The sequence below is a fragment of the Condylura cristata genome, unplaced genomic scaffold, assembly GCF_000260355.1.
Source record: "Condylura cristata isolate star-nosed mole 26May11 unplaced genomic scaffold, ConCri1.0 scaffold00012, whole genome shotgun sequence".
Classification (NCBI taxonomy): Eukaryota; Metazoa; Chordata; class Mammalia; order Eulipotyphla; family Talpidae; genus Condylura; species Condylura cristata.
In genome coordinates this window covers 42,293,506-42,309,695 of record NW_004567113.1, presented here as the reverse complement: position 1 = coordinate 42,309,695, position 16,190 = coordinate 42,293,506, and positions in this window count along the sequence as shown.

Sequence of the window (16,190 nt, the reverse complement as noted above, 5' to 3'; positions counted from 1 at the left end):
AGTGCTTTAACCCGCTGTGCCACCAGGGAGGGCCTATTTGTATGTATTTTTCATGAAAAAATATTATCCTTAAATTCTCGTTATCTTAAAATTTACTATTGCTGTATGCCACTTATACATTTACATATCATTTTAATATATCAGATAAAATTTAATTATGTCATGAATTATAATTGCCATCAAAGTTGTTATATTTTCCAGTATGTTCAAGAGTTGTATATAAAAAGATGAAGAAATGATGTGCAAACAGTTACAGGTAACACTTGTGAAAATATAGCAGAATTAGTGCATTTTTTCTTTAAATATGATATTGATTTTTTAGAAACTAGCAACTATAAAAGCAAAGGGTAGCAGGACTTAGTTGAGATAATCTCCACCCACTATACAGGTCTAACAGTCTTGTTTAGTCCACCTAGGAACTCGAAGGGAAAGGTCAACCATTAGACTAGCTAGGTGCTTGTGGGGCAGCAATGAAAAAAACCTTGTATATAGACCATGATTAGTAGTTAAATGGCTTGCTCCCTCACCTGAGGTGGATCCCAAAAGCCGTTGGGGTAGAGTTCATACTGTATAGGAAAACCTGCAGCAAAGCATCAAATCTGCTCTTGAAGAAAGATCGCACTGCCTTGTGCCACCATAGATGTATCTCTCTACATACTTGGCAGGCAGCTTCTTTACTGGTAAGATGCCTACCCCAGTTAACTCCCCCATATTCAATCTTATGCTTCAGTCCCCTGACAAATATATTTAAAACTCAGTTTCACTGCAATAACAAGTTCATGTTATTACATGCTTGCTAATTCTTTTTGGTTTGGTTTCACTCAACTTTTTAAGATATATTTTACAACCATAGAATTTATCAACGTAAAGTATAAAGTTAGAATGATTTTTATATATTCACAGGTTTGTGCAATCATGGGCAAAATCTATTTTCAGAATATTTTTAACATCTTCCAAAAATAAATAAATAAATAAATAATCATGCTTATTATTAGTACAATCTACATTAACCTTCACTGGCTCTGATACATTCTGTTCAGTTGCTTTGATGTAAAACCGTTGACAACTGACACCTGGAATCCCTCCCAATGGTTGCATTCCTCTGTTTGGGTTCCAACACCTGGCCCTGGGTTACTCTGCCTCTTTTATCGGCAACCCCAGGGAAATGTTTGTCAAGGGAATGAAGCATTAAGATTGAATTTGGGGGAGTTGATTGGGGTGGGCATCTTACCAGTGGAGAAGCTGCCTTCCAATCATGTACAGAGGTGAATCTATGTGACATTAAGCAACACAATCTTTCTTTCAGAGTAAGTATATTATTATAATAGATTCAAATTATCTCCAGGTTATCATTTCTTAACGGTATAGAAGGCTGCGTAAAGATAATTGACATTATGCCAATCATTGGAATTTTTACATGGTATTCTATGTGGCAAATATTTTGCAGATGATTAAGTATTCCAAGGTGGAAACATCATCTAGAATTTTCTGGTTTGTCCTAAACGTATTTAAGCATAATATAATCAAGGTATCAGGAAATTGGGCACACAATAAAGAAGGCAATTTGAAGATTAGTAGATTTTTGAGCACTTTGGCCTTAAAGATTGGGAAGATGTGGCTATAAGCCAAGGATTGATGGCAGTCAACAAAGGTGAAAGAAACAATAGGATCCCTCCGATGACCCTGTTAGAGACTCCTACAGGAATGTCAGCTTATCAAATTCTTGATTGCCCCAGTGAAAGTTATTTGGGCATTTTTTTTGCCCTGAAGAATAGGAAGGGAGGGAGCAATTATGTTGTATTAGTCTATCTAGACTGTGGTTACTTATTGCAGTAGTCATGGAAAATTAGTACCAATAGTCTTTAAGGAAGGATATCTGTGAAGGTGATACTGGTGCAAAGATTGATGTTGTGAATAAACGAGGGAAAGAGATGAGAAGCTGATGTTAAGGACAGACTAAACATTTTTTTTTTCAAGAATTTTTATCTGCATTGTTAATTTGGATTTAGGTTCATAGGAAAGTTACATTTTAGCCAAGTCTTGAAAAAACTGTACAAATAGTATAGGGAAGGGGGACAATATATATAAAGACTTGAAAAGATAAAAAATTTTTAAAAATATGCTAGGATATTAATATATTTAATATCTTTCTGCATGCACCTATCAATTAGAAAGAGTTAAGAGCAAAATATGTCTTCTGGTAAATGATAATGTTAAGCCATAAAACACATATACAACAGTTTCTTTTTCAACTTAGAAGTCTACTACCTGCCTTGAAGACAGTGATCCATAACCAGTTCCCAGATGATTAAGTGGTTTTCTTTAAAAGTTAAGGACTCTTCTTGGCAGGAAAACTGGAAGTTATTTCATCTTATTAGGAATCATACTGAGGCTAACATCTTACCACATGTTCAACTGCATTAAAATTCATTCCATGGACGATTTGAAAATAAAATAGCAGCAGTTAAGTAGTCCTCAATTTGAGTCTCATATGTATGTATCTATTTATCTATCTATTTACCTATCTACCTACCTACCTATCTACCAACCTACCTACCTACCTATCATCTATCTGTTGATGATCATTTTAGACATTTGAGTGGAGAAAATTTTTAATTCATTATTAACTTTTTATACATTATACACAATAACATAATATAATAATGTATCATTACATATAACACATATATCGTATATATAATAATGTGCCAGATTTCATATATTGAATTTCTTATGAATAATAAATATTTATAAGAGTTTAAAATATGCCGGACTTTCTTTTAAGAACATGTGCTAACTCATTTATTTTCTATAGCAATAAAGCAAACTCCATTTCATAGATGAGGAAAGTGCCTAGATTTTTTTGTTTCCAAATAAATGCCAGAGACTCACTTGTGGCACTAGGGGTCAAGTCTCAGCACTATGAAGCTATCCACAGCCACCACAACACTTGTTCAATCCTCAGCCTGGTAGCTAACCCCTCTGATGAGGTAGCTAACCCCTCTGATGCAGCAGACCTCTCCTGTTTGCCTGCTGCCCCTTCAACATTATATTTCAATCATTCTGCCTTTTCGGCTCCCCACTCTATCTCTGGTGAATACTCTCACCCCCATCCTGCTCCTCTGGCCTATATATTCCAGCTCTTGTATTCATATACAAATAATCTTTCAAAAAATAACAGATGCCAAATGTTCAATATATTTGTAATATCATTTGAACTGTTATAAACTTGTAATATAGAGTAAAAGAGTACAGGACAAAATAAGCTCAGGGACCAGTTCTAATGAAACAGTATTAGCATGTCAAACATGTTGAGAAGTACAGGGCAATGAAATCACACTGGATATTAGAACTGTAGAGTCCAAGAAGAAGATAGATCAATTATTAAAGTCAGAGATATAAGCAAAAGTGATCACACATACTGCAAAAGCAAATAAGCTGCCAAGATTTCAAAGTTCAGTGGTGATATCTAGGTGATACTGAATCCCATTTGACTGATGACACCTTGTTGGTGCGAAGTTTCCTTTTAATTGATCACACACATCAAAGATCCCAGAATTTGCTCCTGGCACAGGCACTCAGGGTAAGAAAGGTGAACACATACAGGATTCCACTAAGGACAAATGCTTGTCTCGTAGAGAGGATGAAGTATTTGATATATTTCACCTTTCACCAAGTGGCTGCCATTTTTCTCAAGAGAGTGGTATCTGTTCTTTATGAAAATTTCAGGAGTACCAATAACAGGATGATCCTAGTTCAGGCCACATCTCCCTACTTATAAATCAGATGCTCAAAAACACAGCATCAGGCACTGCCATGGTATCTCCCATCACCTCTGTACTTGAAGGTCACCCACAAACAGGGCTGTGATGCATTTGTCTTTTGGGGATAGCACCAAGTTTTTGCCCAATGTACCCTCACTGTGAATGGAACCCACATTCTTTCTCCATTATTTAACTGACAGGAACCCTTAATTCATGAGCTGTAGATATGTGTTAGAGAAGCATGTGTCTAATAGAAATGGTTGACAATGTTTTATCTGTTCATGTCATGTACATTTTCCCCTTCTAGACCTGTTCCAGGCTAACTCCACATATATACATTTAATGCCCTGTGGATCACCACGGTGTCCACTTAACCATATGGTTTTGTGGATTTTATAATTCCAAGTTCATGAAGGGCTTCAGTCTCACGGTCACTTAGTGCTCCAAGGTCAGCCTCTTTAGCAGCTCTAACAGTTTTAGAGTAAGATGCTCCTCTGATTTTCATTATAATCAGCAGCTGCAGGTGTGATAGTCTCCTTAAAATCTGCTAAATCTGCAAAAGTGGTGTTTTATAATTTACCTAAGTTGTCAGTGAGATGCTCTTAGCTTATAATTTTCCTCTTACAAGGTTTCCATTGCAGGTAAAATAAGGCAGTCCACTTCAAACTCCTTAAAATATCCCTACCCAACACCTTTTAAATGACACAGCTGCCACATATGCCAATGTCATTTTTACCTGAATTTCATTCTAATTAACCACAGGTGAAAGCTTTACTAATTGTGATATCACTGTGAATCAGGCGTTATCACAGCCTCACCAATAATGGTGTTCAAATGTCACTGAGAACAGGTAGAAATGCACCTCAAGATCTTATTTTGAGTGCCTGCATTAAGTTTCATTACAGAAAGTAGAGCCAACGTTGAGATATTCATATTTCTTTATAAGATGGTATACTTTCATCGCACAAAAGTGAAGAGCAAGAGGAATGAAGCCCTTAAGAAGGAGAAACCGGTGAAAGAATGAAATTTTTAGCTGGTGACTTTCAATGAGGATAGAAGATTGCTCTCCTTAATGAGGAAAGTATCTACACTTATAAATAGCATCTTAAACTGTCCAATGAAGGAGGGATGGGGAAAAGAGGACACATTTAGCCACCAGCTCTAAGTTTTGCTCCTAACACATGTGGGTGCTGGGAAGTATCCTTCAGGTATGTCAACAGAGAGGCCTGGGGTGGAAGACAAGAGGTGCCCAGTGTAGTTGTCAATCAAGGTGCTGTAAGACTGTGCCTTAAGACACAGGCAATATATTAAAAAAAAAAAAAAAAAAAGCTGTTCACTACAGGATCATCTGAAATAAGAGACAGGAACAGTCAAGCATTTAGGTCAGCCTCATGTGCTATGAAATCTATGTGAATATTTTGTCTTATGCATCAAAACTTGTGTTCTCTTGTGTTCTTCTCTCACTGACTGACTCTTTAGTAAGCTGTCATGACTCAGAAAGCTGGGTAGCTTCATTGAAATATGCATCTTCCCAGGACTCAATCAATTGACAATGCTACTCAATTTTGAATGCTACTTATTACTCAAATGCCTCACTTCCCTAGAACTCACCCCAACATCTTCATAATTCACATCATTGATCACCTTTGATCTAATGAGTGTGATCAGCCTCAGTCTTGTACCACTTCACTAGATATTTTCCACAGGCCAACTAGAGCAATCGTTCCGAAAAAAAAAAAAAAAAAAAGACTGATTTTAGCACTCTATTTAAAAGCTTTATTCATCCCCATTCTTATGGAAATAAATATCTCTTTAGTTTGAAATGGCCCTGCTTATTTCTATGTTATATTTTTTCCTTCTCACTTTGTTAGGGGTTAAGTCAAACTGAGTAACTGAGTAACTTTCTCCTCCCAAAGAAAGGACTTTCCTACTTCATGTGTTTATTCCATTTACAACACTGCTTTCATAGTTGTCTTCCATTCTTCCTCATCTTTCATTATCTCTTTCTCAGAAAATTGTTCATATCCTGTAACTCTGGTTGGTTATCTTCAGAGGTACTAAATAACAGCATCTCTTCCTCCCTCATTGCCTTTTTCAAAGATTGTGAATATTGTTTTATGTTTGGGCCCTTCTTGGTGGCACAAGGTGTTGGGACCCAGCACTGCAAGTTGGTGGCAGCCGCTTTTAGTTAGAGTTCAATCCCCAGCCCCAGAGGTGATCCACATGGTGTGGCAGACCTCTCCTGTATCATCTGCTGCACCCCTCAGCAGTGTACTTCATTGATCTGCCTGTTCTGCTCCCCACTCTGTCTCTGGTGCTACCTCTCATTGCCCCTGCACCTCTGGCCTGTACCCCAGTTCTATATGTGTCAATCAATAAATCTTTAAAAAAAGATTTATAAATCTTTAAAAAAAGATTTATTGATTGATACATACAGAACTGGGGTACAGGCCAGAGGTGCAGGGATGGTGAGAGGATTCACCAGAGACAGAGTGAGGGGCAGAACAGGCTAACTGACCAAGTACACTGCTGAAGGGAGCAGCGGGTGGGTCAGGAGAGGTCTGCTGTGCCATATGGGTCACCTTCGAGGCCAGGGATTGAACTTGTGCTGAAGTGGCTTTAGCTTCTAAGTGCTGCATTTACCTGCTGAGGCACTGGGAGGGACCTAAATTAATAAATCTTTTAAAAAATATGCTATGCTTCCTTTGTAGACCTGAATGCAAGTCACAGTTACATTCAAAGCATCAAGTACAAAGTGTGGGTTTTAATATTTAGTAAGTGAGTGAGCAGATATTGGGGATATGTCAAATCAAATGAGGATATGGTAAAGAAGAGCTAAACCCTCCTGTAAGTGTATAGTCATCTTGTGTGGGCAAAGAAGCATGATGGGGATACAAGTGGGCAAAGGTAGATTGAGATACGAAAGAAGAGCTATAAGGGAGTCAAATTCCTCTAGCAAAGGAGTCATATAAAAATCAAGCCCTAGGGGCTGACTTAATGCAAGAAATAAGAGTCAGATATACTCATATCTTGTTTTCTGTAATGTCTCCACCAAAGTAGAGTATGGTGGGTGAACGGTTGGCAGCAACTTGAACACTTAAATGTACCTAGGGAAGGATGAAAAAGCAAAGGAAAGAACCTGTAAATTTCTCTGGGAAGCTGAGCTCCTGGTGCTCTTGGAATCCTTTGTTGCTAATAAAAAATGTGCAACTGAAAACTTATAAGTGCTGAGCATTATCCTTCTGAGAACCAAACCATTTCTTTTGACTTGCCTTGTGAAGGGAAAGAAACTGTTTTCAGTAACATCATGGAAAAACAGAACACTTTAGTATTTTCCAATGTTTCCATGCCAAAGAGCTCTTGCCATCAACCTCTTGCCATCAAAAAGCACAAGTCTATAAGCCCTTTGGGGTAACTGTGGGCCTCAGTCAGTGCTTCAGCTGGTGTTCCTGCTGTGTGAGGACTTCAACATCATTTTCAAAGGAGTATTTCTTCTCTTCCCTGAATGCATCTTATGGCTCACAACTCCCTGATAGCACAGAAATGTTAAAACATAAGTTTACCGGTGTTTGTTAAGGAGACATCTCACCTTGAAAATCTAAATGGAGAGTGATACTTGTTATTGACTAGTCTGTGAAGTATAGTATCGCAGCATGAAATGTTGTCAGTGGACTTTGACAAACTGTTCTCCTTAGTGAAAATCTGTAAAGCCAACCCCTCACTCCTCCACTCTATACAAGCATCCACAGATAGACCAGTTTGAATTTACCTTCTTTTGCTGCCCCCACTTAAGCATCTCACACTATCATACTGCAACTCTTTTCCTATAGACTAATTTTTTTCACAATTTATTTGTCTATCATTTATTCATCATTACATCCCATGTAGCTATGGATGGTGTTCAGGGAATACTTACTGAGAAAATAATGGAATAAGCGTCATTATATCATTTTTTTGCAAATACATTTAATGTTAGTTCTCAAAATTTTATTTCTCACACTGGAAGAAATTGGTTACTGTAGGTTTCCTACAAATGCTGGTTACCTGATACAAAGCTTAATTGCTCCAACTCTACAGTTTTGATCTTGGGATCTCTGTCCCACTGTACAACCCATTATGAGGCTTAATACTTTAAGCTCCTGGTTTTCAGAATTTTTAACAAATGAATCCTTTTGCTACTCTGACTGAAGTCACTGCTACTTGCCAAAGGACTTAAGTTTGAAAAGTCCAGCATAGTTTAATGACTTGACTGCCCCCTTAATATCCATACCAATTATAGGTACTAAAGAAGAGGTATCACACCACATGAAGAGGGAGGCAAGGACTTGTTTAGTAGAGGAACAAAGGGAAGCAAAACTTAAACTTGAGAAGAACAGTTTGCGCTGTTCTTCTCAAGACTCTCCACTACCAAGCATAGTTTTCTTAAAGACAGCAAGCTTGTGTCTCACAGGAACATAATAAACTTGATGCCTTATGCCTTTGAAAGGATCAAAAAACAACACCCGATTTATAACCATGCAGTGTTCCAAAAGTTTACAGGTAACTTAGGTGTTTGAAAGTCAAACGCATTTTGCCTGGAGGAGTAGTTTATATGTCTTAGTTATGTTCCTACACTAGCTCACAGAAACCTATTTATCCTCCTAAATGCCAAAAGTACAGCCCTATTCACATAACACTTTAGAGCCTTAGCAGAAGGAAAGCTATTCTGGTACTTGCAGCAATTTGTGGTGTCTCCCATTTTTCCCCTTATTCAAAGTCAGAGAAACAGCAAATTTGGGTGCTAATGATTTGAAACCAGAGTGGAGTTTAGAGGGGTAGCTTACGACTATGAATTGGTGAAAGAGAAACCATGGGGCGCATAATTTCCCCAATCCTTACAATTCTGCTAGGTCATGTGATAGTTATTGTGATTTTCACATTATGGAAAACCTCAAGAAATGGCTAACTTCACTTTTCTGTCATCTTTTGATTTTTCACTGACAAACAAAATTTGGTTCAAAGTAGAAACAGAGTAAAGAACTTTCTCTCATGGAATAATTGTCTCTTTCTCGCTCGCTCCTTTGTTCCCTCATTCCGTCTCTCACTTTTACCCTAACTTCCCTCCCACTTTATACCTTTACCTTTTGGTTTATTTTAAACTTACTCTTTATAAGATGCAGGCACAATTTACAATTCTGGAGTAAAGAGATGGGGCTTACCAGATTAGTCTAATACCTATGAAGAAAAATACTCAGTGTACATTGGATGTGCTAAGGAGCTAAACTGACCTTCTTGGAAGACATGAGGACAACAGTGCAAAATTAATGGGGATCCAGTGTCTCTTTTTCTTTCTTTTTTTTTTTTTTTGACTCTGATTGTGAGTCCAGGTCCATGAATTTTAACTATTTTTTTCTGGTGAAAAGATAAGGCTGGAAATACCAAGAATGAATGTAAACTAGAAGACTGTGATCTGTCCTTGTCTTAAAGAAAGGGTAAGAAGTAATGAAGACCAGAGTGTTTGGAGACGAAAACCAATTTCCAGAAGCCAGTGACCATTCTTGGCTGGATATTTGCAGGTAATAGACAGAGAAGCTACGTATATCAAGGACTCCTGCATATATCCTAAAGGCAGGAATGGCCTATTTCATTAAATACAATGCAATGTTCTTAGACTACAATGTCAAAATAGGAAGGTATTGAATAGTCTTACTATATTGAGCTGCATATTTTATGACCTGAAAGTTATATGTAACTAGAAATACTTCCTTGAAGAGTTAAACATCACTTCATATAAAGTAACCATAAAAATTACCATAATTAAAATGAATATGCAAACACACAATACAAAGAATTCTTCACTTTTAAACAAAATATGAATTAAAAAGGGAAATATTTATAATTATTTTCATAACTAGATTTACTGTATTAACATACTTTTTTTTATTTGTTTGTTTTACTACAAATCTTTCTCCTAAGCAAAAATTACACAGGGGCCATGGAAGTATAAAATTTTGAGAGTTCCATTCTATCTACAAGTAATGCAAAATTATCTATAGTATTCTCAATTAAAGGAACATTCACTGTGCATAACATTCACTGTGACTTTCTGTGTTGAAAGTCATGTGGCATACTTAAAAAAAGATGGAGAAATCAGAACAGAGTTTATGTTCAGAGCCATTTAAATGATGTTTCTGTGAGCCTAAGGGTCTCACTATTAAATTCAAATAAATTTTATGATCAATTATTAGACATTTTCATAAAATGCATCTCTTCCCTGTTATATGGAAATTTATACAGGAAAAATTCCTCCAAAATACTCAATCCTTGCTTTCATGACTTCTGTTTTGAAATCTTAATGGTTTTATATATTATTAAATAGTTAAGCTTATTAGATATTTAAGATCCTGGTAGCTAGGTCAGCAACAAGTTTTTGGTTCTTAATGTAAGAAGCGGTATTTTTTGTAATGAGAACATGTTTGCCAATTTAAAGCTCAAAAATTTCCCCCTACCTCATAAGGTTAAAATAAAAAATGCAGGAACAAACAATGATACTGTTTGCTGTTTTATTAGACTTTAAGCAATGTCTTGACAATAACACTAATTGAAGTTGCCACTGCTTTGACCTGATTAGACAGAGAACAATAATACTGCTACTCTTTGTCTACTTTAGTATGGTAAGCAGCTGATGATATATAATATCTTTTGACAGCCATCATAATTATAACCTAGCTGAATGTATTTCTTGAGAGTAAAATTTTTAAACAAAAGAAGAGGAAACTGTAGTGAAAGCTGTCAGAATATTTCTGAATATTACTAATGACTGTATCTAATAGCTTAAAAATGCTAATTTCTGAATTTTTTCTCTCATTTGTACAATGTATTCAATATTTTCCCATCATCCCTTAGGAACATTTCATAAGAACATCTAAATTACCAAAGTAGGTCAAAGTAATGGTCACATTTTACAAAAAATAACCTTTGTTCTATTTTCTACTGTTCGATTTGACAAAAGGAAAATAAATACCATCCCTCTATCAAAAAAAAAAAATTCTCTATTGTAGTGTTGTCATAAGAGCCTCATACTGGAATCAGTGTATAACACTATCATCTTAATGGGTCAGGAAAACACAATGTGATTTCCATTGTAATACCCAATTATGTCATGACTTTATAATGTAGTTTGAAGAATTTTGACAATTACATCTCTAACAACCCAATGCTAACACACATATTAATGAGCTAAAGTCTTGTCAGGCAATAATATTATTCAGAATCTAGGAATTTCTAAGTTATTATGCATATTCCAGAAAAATTATGTACCTGGCTACCTTGCATATAACTTTTCTTTTTGATCAGTGTTTTAACTAGAGATAATTTATGTGAAACTGTTGAAGCATCAAGTTTTTCACACTGGCCTTCCAGCCAGAATAAGAGCTTGTAATTAGTGGTTTTCAATTATAAAATTATATCTATAGCTGTAACAAATTATATCTAAAGCTTCCATTCTGTAATTATTTTCCATTAATCACTAGAATAAAGAATGAGTTGGAGTATCCTTTTTATGTTATTTATTCAGTATCATTTCATCTGATTTTCCATAAGTCTGGCTTGTATTGTTTCACTGAAAGTCAAATCAGTAGACATTTATTCACTAACACTCATGTATATGTTCAAAGCTTCATGATGTGATGAACCAGACTGTCTGTGTGACAATCATCTGAATTCATATGTTGAAACTCTATCTTCCAATGTGACTGGGAGCAAAGGCCTTTTAAGAGGTTAATACAGCTAAATGAGGTCATAAAAGTGGAATTTTAATGCAATATAATTAGATTCCACCAAAAAAGGAGTTACTAGACATAGGAATTCTTTTCTATTTTTATTTATATATTTTTACATTATAGTTCCTCTTTGTATGTTTGATTTCTCCTCTCAGGTGTTGTCCCCATTTTTTTACCACACGAAGAGACCCATGAACCATCACCACAGATTCTTATGCTCTCCCCTCCCACTTTCCTGTTTTTCCTGATAAATGTGTCAAATTTATCATTTGCCTGTTTGTTTTGTCTTTTCAAAAATACTGATGAGTAACCTATTGTATCATAAATGGGAAAATAAAGGAAATGTGGTTCTGGAAATTAGGGGATATAAATTCTAACTAACTAGAAGGGTAGATCTTCTCTGTTCAGTTTGTAAAATTACAATGAGTATTAGAAATTTAGTTGATTTTTAAACAGTATAAAATATGTAATAATGGGAAGAAAATCTAGTAATTTCTGTAAAGGACAAAAACATGATTTTTCCTTCAGGTGTTCTTACATTTATTCATTGAAAGTTACAGATTCATTGAATATTAATTTTAAAGTCATGGGGACTAAAACTAGACTGTTGTACAATTAAATTATCACAAGATAAATAACAAAAATATATAATTTTTTGCAGATCTATCTTACATAATATTATGTTTGCAATTTTGCATCTCTAATTGGTAAATATTAAGACATATAATTTACAATTCAAGCAACTTAAAACATTTTCAGCCCCCCAAAACAAACCAAAAACAAAAATTGAACACCTACAGCATACTGTATTTCTTCATACAACCAAAATACAGTATGTGTTGATTTCATCTGATAATAATTGGGGAACAGCTTCAATTTTTTGTGTCTAGAGTCTTCATTGATTAACAAGTAATAAAGTAGAGTTGAAAGAAAAACCCATGTATCCTGAATTTCCTCACTGAATGTTTCTTGTAGTTTCTAACTGAAAAAGTAAATTCTCCTATGGCTTCTCTCAGGAGATAAGACATTTCTCTCATACTATTTTCTATAGTCACTTATGAGTCATTTTTTCCACTGCACTTACTATTCACATCACCAGATATACCCACAATTATATCATTATGCTCATCAACATATCACAGTTTCCATGTAATCCTCCTTCACTTGAAAATGTGGTATCTGGTACACTTCACTTTTGCTAACACCACAGCTGAAATATTTTATAATTTCAGTTTTCCATGAAGACAATCCTTTCATCATTCTAAGTCTCTAAATTTTGGGGCAATCTCTGTTCTATTAATCCACAGGCTAGCTAGTTAGCTCCTTCCACAGAACTACCTCAGACCTTGTCATCCATAGTAACCTACTCTTTGGGCCTCATGGTCAGTTCTCACCCACCTTCTAAAAGATAAACAGAGATATAGATGAGTACATAGATACATTTGCTGCTTCTATTAATAATTCCCTTGCATCTCTCTCATCTTAGCTCTATCTTACTTTTGACCACACTGCTATAAAAAACAAACACAATTTTAAAAAAGCTCTATAATGTGAAATAGTTTGGTTTACTTTCAGATCTTGTTCTAATTAATCAGCAAAAAAATTAAAAGAATTATTTTACCATCCCTAAAATAACTTTTTTTTTTTAAATTTGGCTCTAAGAGATCACAATCTATTCTTTTTCCATTTCACCAGTGTTTTTGTCAGTGTCTTCTCAGTTCCTTTGATGATATTTTTTTTAATGTTGCTGAATTCTAAATTGTGAAGTGCTACAGGGATTAGAAATTTGTGTTTTTTCTCCCCAATATACCCTAAATTTTATAAAATATTACCCAATTGCATCAATACAAATACTTCTAATTCATACTTATACATATCTACTCCTGAATTCAAAACTTATCTATACAAATATACCTACTTATTTTCTCCAAATAAATGTTTGCTATAGATCAAGACCTAGTATGTCCAAATGTAAATTGTTGACTGCCAAACTATCAACATTCTTCATCCTCATCTCCACAAAGAAATTCTAATATCTCAATTGTTTAGGCCAAAACTCTTTGAGACAAAAATAAATGTTACCCCTTTTATTTTCACCCTATACCAGATCTGTTAACAAATCTTGCTCTACAACTTCCAACAACTTTCCAAATTACTAGAATTACATCTTTCATGAACGAATATTCCTATCTAAGATACCATCATTCCTTCCTCTATAATGGATTGTTATGGCTTTGGTATGAAATCTTTCTGATCTATTCTATACAAAGAAAAATTCATCATTTTAAAATATATCAGATTACATTATTTAACTTTCAAAACTTTCTAAGGACTTCAAATTTAATCCAGAGTGAAGGCCAAAATACAGAGACTTTCCAAAAAATCTGTTTAGAAAAGACAAACTAAAACCAAAGCAGAATAAAGGGAAACAATACGGACAAAAAATAAAGAAAATTCTGACACTAGAAAAATAAAATCCAAAGAATCAAAATTTGTTTCTTTGAAAAAGATCAATAGGGCCCGCCCTGGTGGTGCAGGGGGTTAAAGCACAGCACTAAAAGGCCACTTAAGCATGAGTTCATCCCTACCCCAGAAGGTTCCCACATGGCCTGGATGACCTCTCCTGGCCAGCCTGCTGTTACCCTCAGCAGTGTACTTTGTCAGTTGGCCTGTTCTGCTCCCAACTCTGTCTCTGATTCATCTTGCAGAAATAAAGACTATAAAAGACCTGTGAAATGTTGTGTATTAACAGATTAGATAGCTTCAATAAAATAAACAAATGCCCAGAAACATAAATCTATAAACACTAAATCACAAAGATGCAAATATGTACTGACTTATAACTTATTTGAACATCAATGATAAAATCTTCCAACAAAGGAAAATCTATCTCTACCTCTTAGAGAAAAACCTATCTATTGAAAAAAAAAAATCTATCTATTGGAGATAGAAAAAATCTATCTTCAATCCCTGTCCAATTTTTCAAATAAAGTGGATGGAATACCTCCTAACTCATACTATGGGTCCACAACAACCTAATAAGAAATATATAGCAGTAAAATAAAATAAAATCACATAGCAATATTTTCTATGAACACTGAATATTAATGTAAATATTTCCAACAAAACGCTGGAAACTAAACTCAGCAATACAACCAGAAGATTATATCTTATGGCTGTGTAAAATTAATTCATGGAATGTAAAGATGGTTCAATATACAAAAAAAAAAGTGTGACATATTAACAGATTGAAAGGAAAACAGAACAATATATCATCTTGATGGAAAAAGTCACTTAACAAAATTCACAAGATATTAAAAGTCACAGGTACACAATATCTCTTATGGAACTCAGCAAATGAGGAATAGAAATAAACTATCTTAACATAGTAAAGCCATATTTAAGAAACATTGAATATCATAGTCAATGGTTTCCCTCCAAAGTCAAAATTAAAAACATTTCACCATTTAGTCTTGGAAGTTCTAGTTAGAGTAATTAGACAACTAAACATGAAGTATTGTGAAGATGTGGAGAATCTGGAACACTTTCACATTCTTTGCAAAGATATAAAAATTCAACTGCTAATAGAAAAGAGCATGACTGTTTTTCATAGAATTATGGGAAGGCTTAGTAGTTCCCCTTTTGGTACATACACACAAAAATTAAAAGCAGGAGCCAGAGAAGATAATAGTATACCAATGTCCATGGTAGCATTGTTCACCATAGCCAAAAGTAGAAATAATATAAACATCTGTTAACAGATAAATGAATAAGCAAAATGTTGTCTATGCATAAGCGACTATGTCAAATGAAATAATCCATTCATAAAAAGGACAACTACTGTATGATTTCTCCTAGTATTTAAATTTCTCCAGAGTATTTAAATTTATAGAGACAGAAAGTAGTACCATGGTCTGGGGGAGGGGAAGATGGAGAATGCTTTCTTTTCTTTTTTTTTAATTAACTATTTTCCTGTATCACTGTTAATTTTTGATTTTTCCCCCAGGTGTAGCCCCACTGTAATTCTCCCACACCATAGTACCCATGATCCCTCACCACATTTGTGAGCTCTTCACTCAAGTTTTATCTACCCTCTCACCCCTTCTTCTGAAGTATGGCTTAGAGCTAGCTATGGTCAGCTAACAAGTTTTGTCTTTTTCCATCAAAAAAGATAAATTCATGCCATTTGCAACAACACAGATGGAGCTGGAAAGAATTATGCTGAGTGAGATAATCCAAAGGAAAAATATAAATATCAGATGATTTCCTTTACATGTGAAATACAGAAAATAACTAATGTCAGGAATAACTAATGCGTACAGAGTTTCTTCTTGGACTAAGTTCAAGTTCTGAAAATGGGCAACGCTCATGACTGCACCATCATCCAAAAGTACCTAGTGTTACAGAAGACTACACTTAAAAATTGTCCCTGTGGACTATGATAAAGGACTATAAATGGTGGTAGGTTTGGCTGAAGAACATACATCTGAAAAGGTATGTTATCCTACACCTCTGAATCATACTCCATATTTTAAACTAATAAAAAAATAGATTAAAAGATTGCCTCAGCCCTCCCTGGTGGCACAGCGGGTTAAAGCACAGCACTGAGAAGCTAAAGCCACTTCAGCATGAGTTCGATTCCCGCCTGCCCCTGAGGTGACCACAT